This window comes from Lactuca virosa, chromosome 8 (assembly GCF_052849685.1).
Source record: "Lactuca virosa cultivar CGN04683 chromosome 8, Lactuca_virosa_CGN04683_v6, whole genome shotgun sequence".
NCBI lineage: Eukaryota > Viridiplantae > Streptophyta > Magnoliopsida > Asterales > Asteraceae > Lactuca > Lactuca virosa.
The window spans coordinates 203,939,449-203,951,887 of NC_136433.1; the positions used below are offsets into that span (position 1 = coordinate 203,939,449).

Below are 12,439 nucleotides of genomic sequence, written 5' to 3' on the forward strand. Positions count from 1 at the left end.
AAGATAATAAAAATACTTTGGTTTAGTTTTGAATCCACCTTTTTCCTATGGTTAGTTCTTATTTATGGATTAGTGAAGTTGGTTACCAATTTATATGTAATTAGCAATTTTGGTCCAATCTACTAATATTTTTACCAATTCATGTTCTATTATGCAATGGTCATACACAAGCAAACACATAATTGATTATTAATGATGATTGGGCTATGTAAGATATATTTAAGATAATTATCTATGGTCAAGACAATTAATCAGACATAATTATGATCACAATTATGTTCTCCAACACAGTTAAAGTTGTTACCTTTATTACTTTATCTAAGACATGATCACTCCTAGCTCTAGAAATTTAATGGTCACTAAATTACTAGGTAACAAGCTCATGTAATTTAATGGTCACTAAGCTACACTTACCTTGAATCAAAGCAACAAAGATGCAAACTTTAACATACTAGGTAATGATAATCAAACACATGTATAAACCAAGATCATATAATCCATAAAGTAAGAAACTAACTCATAGTTTTAGGTTTCATCTAACTAAATGAAAGTCTACTAAATTAGCTACTAATGGCAGTAATCAAACACAAAAAATCAATAGGAATAAAGTTAAACATGATCAAACCGAATGAATTGATGATGTTTTCTTCTAGATCTCTTCAACTCTTGAGCTCCAATCGTTCCTCCTCTTCTAAGGGATTTCCAGGGGGTTTTTGTCATAATACTTCTCCAGAAAGTCACCCCCAAGTCTCCCAATTCGTCCAAATGTTCGGATATATATACTTGCGTAAAATCTGGCCACCACGTCATGGTAATGGCACCACGTTGTGGTCCTCGAGTTTATCCCGTATTCCCCAAGTCAGCGTCAAGAATCGCGAAGATTCCATCGACCACGTCGTGGTGAGATAACCACGTAGTGGTTATTGAGAATCAGCATATTCTCAAAACATGAAAGTTGTCCAAAATTGTGTCTAGTTTTCAGATCATTTGGAATCACGTTAATCGAAGTTACAAGTCATGAGATATGAATACTGAAAAGTGGTCAAGCTGCCCAACAACATTATTTTTGTGTCTTCGACATGCCTAAGCTTGCATTTTCCTGCTTCCAGCTTCTATATTGCTTGCGAGCATGTCTTTTATGCTACATAGCAACATATAATAGATTAAGTCCCTTTTGTTCTATAATAAGCATAATTATACCTCAAAGTATTAAGATATGATGTAATATATATATATATATATATATATATATATATATATATATATATATATATATATACATATATATATATATGCACATGTCAAAATACCCCACACTTAACCTATGCTTTCCCCCAAGCAAACTGATTTTTAACTGACTAATATCGCATAAAACAACCATTTTAAACCCAACCATTATCCCAAGACCGCAATGCATGTATTTGTGTCTAAAATTCCTAAAAACTTCCCAATCCTAAATACTCTCAATCCTTATGAACATTCACCCCTTATTTTATACGACACTCATTTTTGCAACCCTCCAAATCCATCCTCATAAATATTTCTTGACCTCAAGGTATTTTTGGGTAAGCATCCCAAACATACATATGTTCTAGAAAGAATTACAACTTTGATACCACAATGGAGCTCTTTGAATTCATTACTTATTTGATAATTACTCTTTGATTTCTTCGAATTCAACACGTTTTTGTTTGATTTTTGGTATCTTCAATTTTTGATTCTTCAAAATTTTGATCTTTTGATCTTCATACTTTGATAGCTCCAAAATTCTTACAACTTTTTTGTAACTTCTCTCTCTTATATATATATATATATATATATATATATATATATATATATATATATATATATATATATATATCACTTTTTCGCTCAAATCCTACATGCTTAAGCAAGGGATCTTAACTTCAACCTTTATTGGTTAGAGATATTAGTCTAAGTGCAATGACTACATAAGCTCTCTTGGATAGATTTCACGTACACGTTGCAATACTCATTACATAGAATAAACTACCAGATTATCTTTCATATCTCATGACTTTTCACTAGGAAATGGGAAGCCACAAATACACTATAACATATATTGGCTCGGGTAAACGTTTGGGCTCTCATCGGATCATCCCAGACAATACTAGCAAAAATTTTAATTAGCTATATTTTCCTAAATTAAACTATTATTTTAAGTTTATGTGAAATCATATTGTCAACACTTGCAATTTTTTATGATAATGTAATTTTTGTAAAAATCAAATGCTTGTACTCTAATGTAATCAACCCCCTACCCCACACTTATTTTATGTAATGTCCCCATTGCATGCTATGCAAAACATAAAAGTAAAGAGGAAGAAAAAGGAACAGACTCCCATGGGATAGAAGTTGCGAGGTTGATCTTGATTGTTGGTGGGAAAGCTTGGACATCTCGAAAATGTAATTGGAAACTAGACCCATGCAGCTACTCGTAAATGTGCCGGAAAAATGTGAACCAGATACTTGCATCTTCAAAAAATATGGTGCGAAAAACATCAAAATATTTCACTGAAGCCTGACTACGACATGGGAAAGTGACGCCACATCGTGGTGTCGATGGTGGAAAAATCTGATCGCGAAAATAAGAATTGCCACGTCGTGTTAATTGAGGGCCATGACGTGGTGATTAGTCAGAACTCATTTGATCGCGAAAATCTGAATTACCACATCGTGGTAATGATGACCACGTCATGGTATCTTCACATAGTTCTTGTTTTCAAAACTATTCCCGTTAGGTACCCCACACTTATTCAAAAATGCAGCTTCTAGGTTCTAGTCTTCTAAAATCTTCCGGCTATTTCCAATTAAATTCCTTCACTGCTACACTTCTTTCATCACTACAAAATAAGATCAAAAGACTAGAGAAACACATGATCATTCGGTTAAGGTAAAATAAAACTAAAATACAACTAAAACTAAATCAAAAAGAAAAGAAAATGCAAACTCTAAAAACATCAAGTTGCCTCCTGAGAAACGCTACTTTTTGAAGAGTCGTGAGCCGGACTCCTTCCCACTCTTGTTCGTTTTTAGGCAACCCATCTGTTGAATGCCTTTCTTGAGGTTTCTTGCATTGTTGGGTTGACATCTTCTTTGTGCTTTCGATTGGGTTCTTTCCTCATTCCCTGTCTTTAGGTTTTGTCTTGTCTCTTTCCGGGTTTTCTTGTCAAAGTTAAGCTCATCATATTCTTCTTCTTTTCTTCAACTGTCTTTGTGACTTGATCTGGTGGCCTTGTAAAAGCAAACACCTCAAAAATCATTGGCGTTGACATTAGAGGTTTCGAATACTTTTCTTCCTTTTCCAATTGCTCTTCAAGTTCTTTATGCTCCATGAACATTGTGTTTCCTTGATTCACCAGATTTTCCTTCGCACGAGATGGGAAAGGAAGAGGTGGTCGATACGACTCAACAATAGAAAAATTATAATCTTCTTTTATTGCCCACGATGTGGCACTATTGCCTCCATGTCGTGGCGATTGAGCAGCTTCACAATACTCTTCTTCTTCTTTCTTTTTTACTTCGAGTAACTGATTAGATTCCTCTTCAAGTTCCTTTATATGCACCAATTCATCTTCTGCTTCTGTATCAACAGCCATGACTTGAGCCATAGGGATTGACTCAAATTTTCTTGAAGGTAGATCTGATAGCTTTTCTTGTACAAGTTTTGTTAATTGCCCAACTTGTGTGTGGATGCTCAAAATGGACGCTTGTTGATCTCTAAGTGTTGCATCAGTTGCATCATGTCTTTTTTCGCTTGCTTCCATGAATCTGAATAGAATCAACTCGAGAGCATCTATCTTCTCGGATTGGACTCGTTCTAGTTGGTAGAGATTATGCTCTAATTGTAGATATTTTGTCGTGTCTTGAGCTCTCTTGTATTCCAATTCACAATCCCATATAGAGTGAGGTCCACCACAAGATTCACATCTATCGTGTACCACATTAATTGATCCATCCATCTTTGTGAGCCTATTTTCCATTGCGTCGAGTTTCGCCATTACACTCATTAAGACTTCATAAACTCCATCTATATTCGATTTTCTTCTCATGATATCCTCCCCCCTTGGGTTGTGATACTCCCTTGAATGCTTGGCGAATTCTTCAATTAAAGCTTTATTTGTTGTCGGATCCTTCTTTGTCATGGGCCCTTGAGAGTCTAGAAGTTAGCGAGTGCACACATAGACTCCATCATAAAATATCAAGATTTCTTTTTGCACATTGAAGTCATGTTGAGGGAAATGTCGTAACGATCTCTTGTAACGCTCACAAGCTTCGTATAGCGACTCCCCTTCTAATTGTTGAAAATTTTGTATGTTTCTTTTAACCTTCGCCTGTAAGTCCCAAAACTATGGATCTTATACGATATCAATCTTAATTGCTTAAACAATGATGAATATTAATCAAGCAATGATTCAAGAACACATAAAACAACTTCAAATGCACACGATTCTATTATCAATAAATCGTCTGGTACATGTGAATCTTCTATTGACAGCCGAATACAATGAATGGAACAACTGGAAAACTATACGGCTCAAAAGAAATATATATATACCAAGTACAAGACCATGTCACGGCCCAAGCCCACTTGACCGAAATCACCGTAGTGATTTCGGTCCCCAATACCGAAAACCCAATAAGCTAATAAACACAAATATATCTAAGCTCAAATACAGTATTAAATATAAGCCCAGCATAAACCATTAAAATATGACCCAACATCACCACTTTTGATGGAGGGGTAAACCGGTTTATGAACTCAGTTTTAAAATCACCCCATATCGTGATTGCTCCAAAGGGAAGTGATTTTAACCATTCTTTTGCTTCACCCTTCAATGTGACCGGTAAAAGTCGAAGCATCACCGCATCTTTACTCATGTTAGGAGTGTTAAAATAATTTGAAATCTCCACCACCTCTTCTATGTGCTTGTAGGCATCCTCGTGCTCCTTCCAATAAAAAGGTAGATCTTTTAGCATGCCAAGAAAATGTCCCGGTAGTTCAAACTTTGTCGTGGTTGGGATTTTTGGTGGATCAAGACCCCATCTGTTTTCGTTCCTCATATGTCTCTTTTACTCTTCCATTGACATGGTCGTGACGTCCCCCATATTTCCTGCTGAAAAAAACTAGAAAACACACGTGTAAAACGAACAAAAACTAAAGACGAACTGCAACGTGACCACGACGTGGTAAAGATGACCGCGACGTGGCTACAAATCAGACAGAAAAAATGAATGCAGAAAGATAACTTTTTGCAGTTTTTACCACACAAAAAGGATCGATTAACCTAAAGCAATTAAATTAAAAATCAAATAAGTCATTTCCTGGTAACGGCGCCAAAAACTTGATATGTACAAATTGTACCTATCTAACTTTAAATTTATAAACCTAACTACTTATCTACTAATGCACCTATAGTCAGCGTACCTAATCAGTATATAGTATAGTAAAGTAAGTTGGGTATCAAACACAGGGAACGGATTTAGCTAATAATTTAACTACTAAAATTTAATCTAAAAACAATTAACTAAATTGGGGGTTTTATCTGATTTTGCAAGTTCATATTAACTTAAAACAAACTCTTAACTAAAAACGGATGTAATCAAGATAATAAAAACACTTTTGTTTAGTTTTGAATCCACCTTTTTCCTATGGTTAGTTCTTATTTGTGGATTAACGAAGTTGGTTACCAATTTTATGTAATTATCAATTTTGGTCCAATCTACTAATATTTTTACCAATTCATGTTCTATTATGCAATGGTCATACACAAACAAACACATAATTGATTATTAATGATGATTGGGATATGTAAGATATATCTAAGATAATTATCTATGGTCAAGACAATTAATAAAACACAATTATGTTCTCCAACACAGTTAAAGTTGTTACATTTATTACTTTATCTAAGATGTGGTCACTCCTAGCTCTAGCCAGTGTTGTAAAACTCGCTGATTTGGCCGATTACTCGGCCGAGTACTCCCTAATCGGCCCCTTACCGAGGCGAGTTACAGAATCCGAGTACTCCCCGATCGGCCCCTTACTGAAGCAAGCAGTGTTGTAAAACTCGGGAAACTAGGTGATTAATATGTATAATATACTTAATGATTTGTTATTTAACATACACACACATGTGATTATTACTACATATATATATCTTAAATTTTCAGTAAATTTTCACAAAATGGGACCATAGTGTGTGTTTTAGTTTTTGTGTATTCACATGAATCTAATTTTGTTATATATTTCACTGAACTTATGATTTTAACTTGTGATTTTGACATATATAATTTTCCCTAAAAATATTTCTACATGTATTATCGAATCCGAGTACTACCCGAGTACTCGCTACTCGCCTGTCGGCCGAACAAGTACCGAGTAGCGACTTCTACAACCTTGGCTCTAGCAATTTAATGGTCACTAAATTACTAGGTAACGAGTTCATGTAATTTAATGGTCACTAAGCTACACTTACCTTGAACCAAGGCAACAAAGATGTAAACATTAACATGCTAGGTAATGATAATCAAAAACATGCATAAACCAAATTCATATAATCCATAAAGTAAGAAACTAACTCATAGTTTTAGGTTTTATCTAACTAAACGAAAGTCTACTAAATTAGCTACTCAAGGCAGTAATCAAACACAAAAACTCAATATGATTAAAGCTAAACATGATCAAACCAAATGAATTGATGATGTTTTCTTCAAAATCTCTTCAACTCTTCAGCTCCAATCGTTTCCTCCTCTTCAAAGGGTTTTCCAGAGGGTTTTTGTCCTAATACTTCTCCAGAAAGACACCTCCAAGTCGCCCACTTCCTCCTAATTTTCGGATATATATGTATATATATATATATATATATATATATATATATATATATATATATATACGTGCCTTAAATTTGGCCACCAAGTCGTGGTAATGGCACCACGTCGTGGTCCTCAAGTTTATCTCGTATTCCCCAAGTCATCGTCAAGAATCGCAAAGATTCCATTCACCACGTCGTGGTTATCGAGAATCAGCATTTTCTCAAAATATGAAAATTTTCCTAAAGTGTGTCTAGTTTTTAGATCATTTTGAATCACGTTAATCGGAGTTACGAGTCATGAGATATGGCCAAAATACTGAAAAGTGGTCAAGATGTCCAGCAACATTCTTTTTGTATCTTCGACTTGCCTAAGCTCGCATTTTCCTGATTCCAGCTTCTATATTTCTTCCGAGCATGTCATTTACACTACATAAAACATATAATAGATTAAGTACCTTTTGTTCTATAATAAGCATAATTATAGCTAAAAGTATTAAGATATGATGTAATATATATATATATATATATATATATATATATATATATATATATATATATATATATATATATATATGTGTGTGTGTGCACATATCAATTCATGACACAACAACCATCACAACGGTTACTCTAGTACAATAGCGTGTATAACCTATGATGAGCAATTTATTTTCTTGTCAACTAAATGTCATTTAAAGCCTAATCATCAAAGTCTGTAGTAACGCCAAGTTTCGGGTATATCTCTCTTAAAAAAGTATTAATATTTCGATTTTTTGAATTCTGATGGCCACGATATGGTGAATGAGTCCCAAGACATGGCCATGGTCATTGAATACGTGGAGGCTAAGTAAGTGCCATGGCGTGGCAATCTATTCGCCACGACGTGGCAATCTATTCGCCACGACGTGTCTGATGTTTAATGACAAACCCTAATTCTGGGGTTTGTGCCCTTATTTAAGGGATGTGATAGCTAGGGTTGCCCACGCTTAGCCTCAAACACTCTCCCTTAGCCTCCAAAAGCAAACCCTAGCCTCCATTTCTAACTCTTGAATTTTTGTGGTGTTTGGTGGTGGTTTGAAGAAGAAGAAGAAGAAGAAGAAGAAGAAGAAGAAGAAGAAGAAGGTGCCCTTAAGCTTTATTTCAGCAAGCAACTCTCCCCATCCTCCTTGTGCACATTTTTTGAAATTTTGTAAGTCCTCAAGATCCGATTTTTATGTTACTTGTCTCTAGATCTAGCCATTTTGTCCCTTAATCTTCATGGTTTGGGAGTATGGAAGGATGGATTCCATAAAGTTGACAACTTTATGGATCCTTGTGGTCATCTTAGTGTCATATGTTCCAAATCTGAGGATCCTTAGAGTTTTGGTGCCATGCAGAAGCTTTGAGTTCCTAATTTCCATGTTTTTGACCTAAAATGGAAGGGACATGTATTGGACTTGCATTTCCATAAATCTATGATTTTTATTGTCCATTAAGTGTAGGAAACCCGTCTGGAAACTTTGGAAGAGTAACTCTAGTAATTAGGTGCTTAACGAGTGTTTGCATGCCATTAGTTGCCTTTAAGGACTTAGGGTTTGGGATCTTGACTTATTGAGATGTCTTAATGGATAAAGTTGGAAACTTTATCCATCAAGACCGTGGGAAGGACCAGATCTAAGCTTTGGAGCTCTTGGAATTGTTAGAAAATGGCTTAATATGTTAAGTTGTCCAGAACAGTCCCCATGCCATAGCCTTAGGTTGCCATAACGTGGAGACTGTGTAACGACCTGTCCTTTTTGTCGTTACGCTGTCACGACATGGCCAAGGTGGCTACGACATGGCGACTCACTGATTTGGACTTTTGGGTTGTTTGAATTGAATGTTGAATATGGGGGTTGACTTTTTGAATTAGTAGACTTTTGGTCAACTTATGGGTTCGACTTTAGGCTGGGAATTGAGTTTCCTTGTTGTATTATATTTGACTCGTGATATCAACCTTTATCCTGAGAAGGAGTTGTTGGATTATCTACTAGATTACGAGGTGAGTTTTCCTTACTGTACTCGTAGGTTGAAGACACCAATGTCGGCCCACTAGATTGTGTTATGTATCCTTTTATATAGGATGTTGATATGTTGTAGTGATCTATTAGATTGGTAGATCTATATGATTACATGTACTTGTTGGTTATTGTTTATATGTTGCATATGTCGAAATAGTGTGGTTGGGTTGAGGCTTTACTACTTTGTGTTGTAAGCCAACAAACCTGGGGTCCAGTTTGATGACTGTGGGCTGGGGAAATCTAGTCTGATGACTGTGTAACGGGGGCAATCCAATCTGATGGCTATGGTTAGGGGTCATCCAGTCTGATGATTGTGGACACGAGGGTAATCCATTCTGATCAATGTGGACTTAGTATACATGTTTGTATATGTTTTGGTGTGTGGGATATTTTGGGGGAACTCGCTAAGTTTAGGCTTACAGTTTGGTTTCGTGGTTTCATGTACATCAGATGATCGGGGCAAAGCGAAGGCGTGATTGTACACATCATCCTTTAGATTTATAATTGAGATATGTTATTGGATACTCTGATTTTATGACTATATTTTGGAAACAATGTTTTGTATGACTTATGGTTTATAAAAATGGTTTTTGAAAAATGAAAATTTTATCATGATTTTTGGGACGTTACATCTATTGAGTACCCGCCTTTAACAACCTCCTTTAACAATTAGGCTAGAGGGCTTAATGGTGTATGAGGTTAGCACATACAAATGGCTACACGACAACACTAAGAAGGCTTAACCATCACGGTAAGCCCATATTGGCCAGGTCAATCTTCTCTAGCAGTCTGGGCCAACTACATGCTCGGTAAGACAATATCCTATATCAATAAACTATTCACGCAAGTACCTACATGACATCCCAGGAAACACGGAAAAAACACTAATATTATATTAAAGTGTACTACCTCTGCAACCTCATAACAACATCATCACCCAGTTTATAGCAACAATCAAAGCTCCTTCGTCCAAATATAAATACCTTGACACACACCGATACGAACAGAAAACACTTAATAGCAATTACGAAATATTCATACTCAACATCTAACTTAGGCATCAGAGAGCAATACCAGGGTCCCTCCCTCGATAGTGCTCCCTAACCTAGTGTTTACTCATTTTGTAACGTAACTTCTTGTGCAACACCGTCGAGCAAGCCCACTCACATACCTATCAACCATTCAGGAAGCTACATAGCATCATTCTTCAATAAGGAATAAATAGATCAAAACCCAACTAGAGAAGAAACCATTTTTATAACACAAAAACTTATAGCTAGGGAAGAAACCATTATTATAAGACCACAGGGTATGTAGCGGGAAGGGAGAGCGGGAGGAAATCCTGCACCTCAGAGCACAATACCGAGTGTGCGGGAAGAGTAGGGCGGGAACGGAGTGAAGGGAATCCTCCCCGCTTCCTCTCTCCTGATTTGATTGGTCAAAAAAAATCTTTTTCTTCTAACGGTCGAAAGTATATATATATATATATATATATATATATATATATATAATCTCTTTATCACTCTATAAATACCAAAGCAATCCAACTTAATTTTTACACCTTTTTCTAAATTTTCTCTCCAAAACACCACTAAAACACAATGTCGTCATCTTCGTCCTCCGATTCGACGGCTCAAGAAGAGGCATTATTTGTCGGTTCCGTCATGTCAAAGACTGTTGCATATTTCCAAAACCAACAAGGTCAAAGTTCACGTTCACAAATAAAAACAAGAAAGCTGCAGTTACGGAGAAATTTCGAAATCGGGCACAATCGTCTTATAGAAGACTATTTTTGCAGATGACGTCATGTACGCTAAAAAGTTTCGACGGCGGTTCTGAATGAGGAAGGAGTTATTCTTACATATTGTTGGTGATTTGGAAGGCCGTTCTCTATATTTCCAATGGAAGTGGGATGCTAGACGCATAAAAGATTTCTCTCCAATTCAAAAATACACAACCGCAGTTCGTTAGTTAACATATAGTATGGGCGCAGACAAATATGACGAGTATTTAAGGATGTTCGAGCATAGGTACAGGAAAGTGTGTACAAGTTTGTGAAAGTTATTACTTTAGTTTACGGGTGGCAGTATTTGCGCAACCCAACCATCAACGATGTTCACCAATTGTACACGGTGCATGAAAGTAAGCATGGGTTCCCGGGAATGCTAGGTAGTATCGATTACATGCACTAGGCTTGGGCATTATGCCCGAATGCATGGTGTGGTCAGTATATGCGATGTGACCACAAAGAGCCAACAATTGTTCTAGAAGCAATCGCGTCACATGATCTTTTGATATGACATGCATTCTTTTGTCCAGCTGGTGCAAAAAACGATATCAATGTTCTGGACCAGTCGTCGGTATTCAACGACATCTAAGCATAGGTACTATCTTACTAACAGGATATATCCTACCTTGTCTGTTTTTGTGAAATTGTTCACATGTTCGAATGACAAAAAAGAGTAAAGTTTAAGCAGGCACAAGAGTCAGCTAGGAAGGACGTGGAGCGAGCATTTGTTGTACTCAAGAGGCATTGGCAAGTACTAGTATCCGGGACACGGTCATTTGAAGTGAGAATGTTGCAACACATAATGTACGTGTGCATCATATTACATTATATGATTCTTGAAGACGAAGGAAGAGCGATATATCAATACAATGAAAATAAACTTTTGTCAAAGGTCGAAGGAGTAACCTTTGGTATACAAAAGTATATGGAAAATAGAAAAGAAGTACATGATCGCGACATTCATCACGTCCTTCGTATGGATTTGGTGGAGCACTTTACAGGGCTCAAATACATCCTGACACATAGTATTGGCATGACGATTTGTTTGACGAATCAGATGAAGATTCAGATATGTTCATCGAGGGTGACGATGCCAAAAGATGACGATTACGACAATGACGATGACGAGGACGAGGACGAGGATCACGATGACGAGGATGACGATTCCAAGTGATGTAGTTTGTTTTTAAAATCTAGGTTGATGTATGTCACACCCCAAAACCAAGAACGGCGGAAACGTTCTGGGGTGGAGGACGTCATGTACAGTATCACAACAATGCATAATAGTAAAGACAAGCAACAACATCCATTGCATTAATATAATAATTGTAATACAAGCGTGTTCTATATAGTTGTAAGACACCAAAAGTATAATCAAAATAAAAGATGAGTCTTGTATGTGCTCCATCTTCTCAAAAGCTTCATCTGTACCTGTCTACTGATGACCTGAGAATACAAGTTATTTTGAAAGAGTTTATCAGCATAAAGCTGGTGAGTTCATAAGTATTTAGTGTCATTGCTTGTATAAAAATGTTAGTAACAATGTAGTTTAGTAATTGATTTCAAATGTTTTGTAAATAGTATACTCCCTGGAAAAACCTATGTTTTCCAGTAAAAAGGTAGTCTTCTACCAAGACCCGATTGTTTGGATAATTGTTCTTTTGTAAAATGTAAGAGTTTTTCCCCAGTGAAGCTATCAGTATGAAAATATAGTTTTAGACTTCACTCAGATAATGTGATTACAAAATAAATGTAATAAGGAAAGTAGTGTTTCACCC

General features: G+C 36.2%; 1 non-coding gene across 1 annotated transcript; it reads left to right on the forward strand.

Moving 5' to 3' along the window:
* The first annotated feature begins 4,245 nt into the window (after positions 1-4,245).
* On the forward strand, positions 4,246-4,352 carry LOC145135074 (small nucleolar RNA R71). The gene has a single exon (XR_013719555.1). It is a non-coding gene; the product is annotated as a small nucleolar RNA R71 (small nucleolar RNA).
* Positions 4,353-12,439: the final 8,087 nt, after the last annotated feature.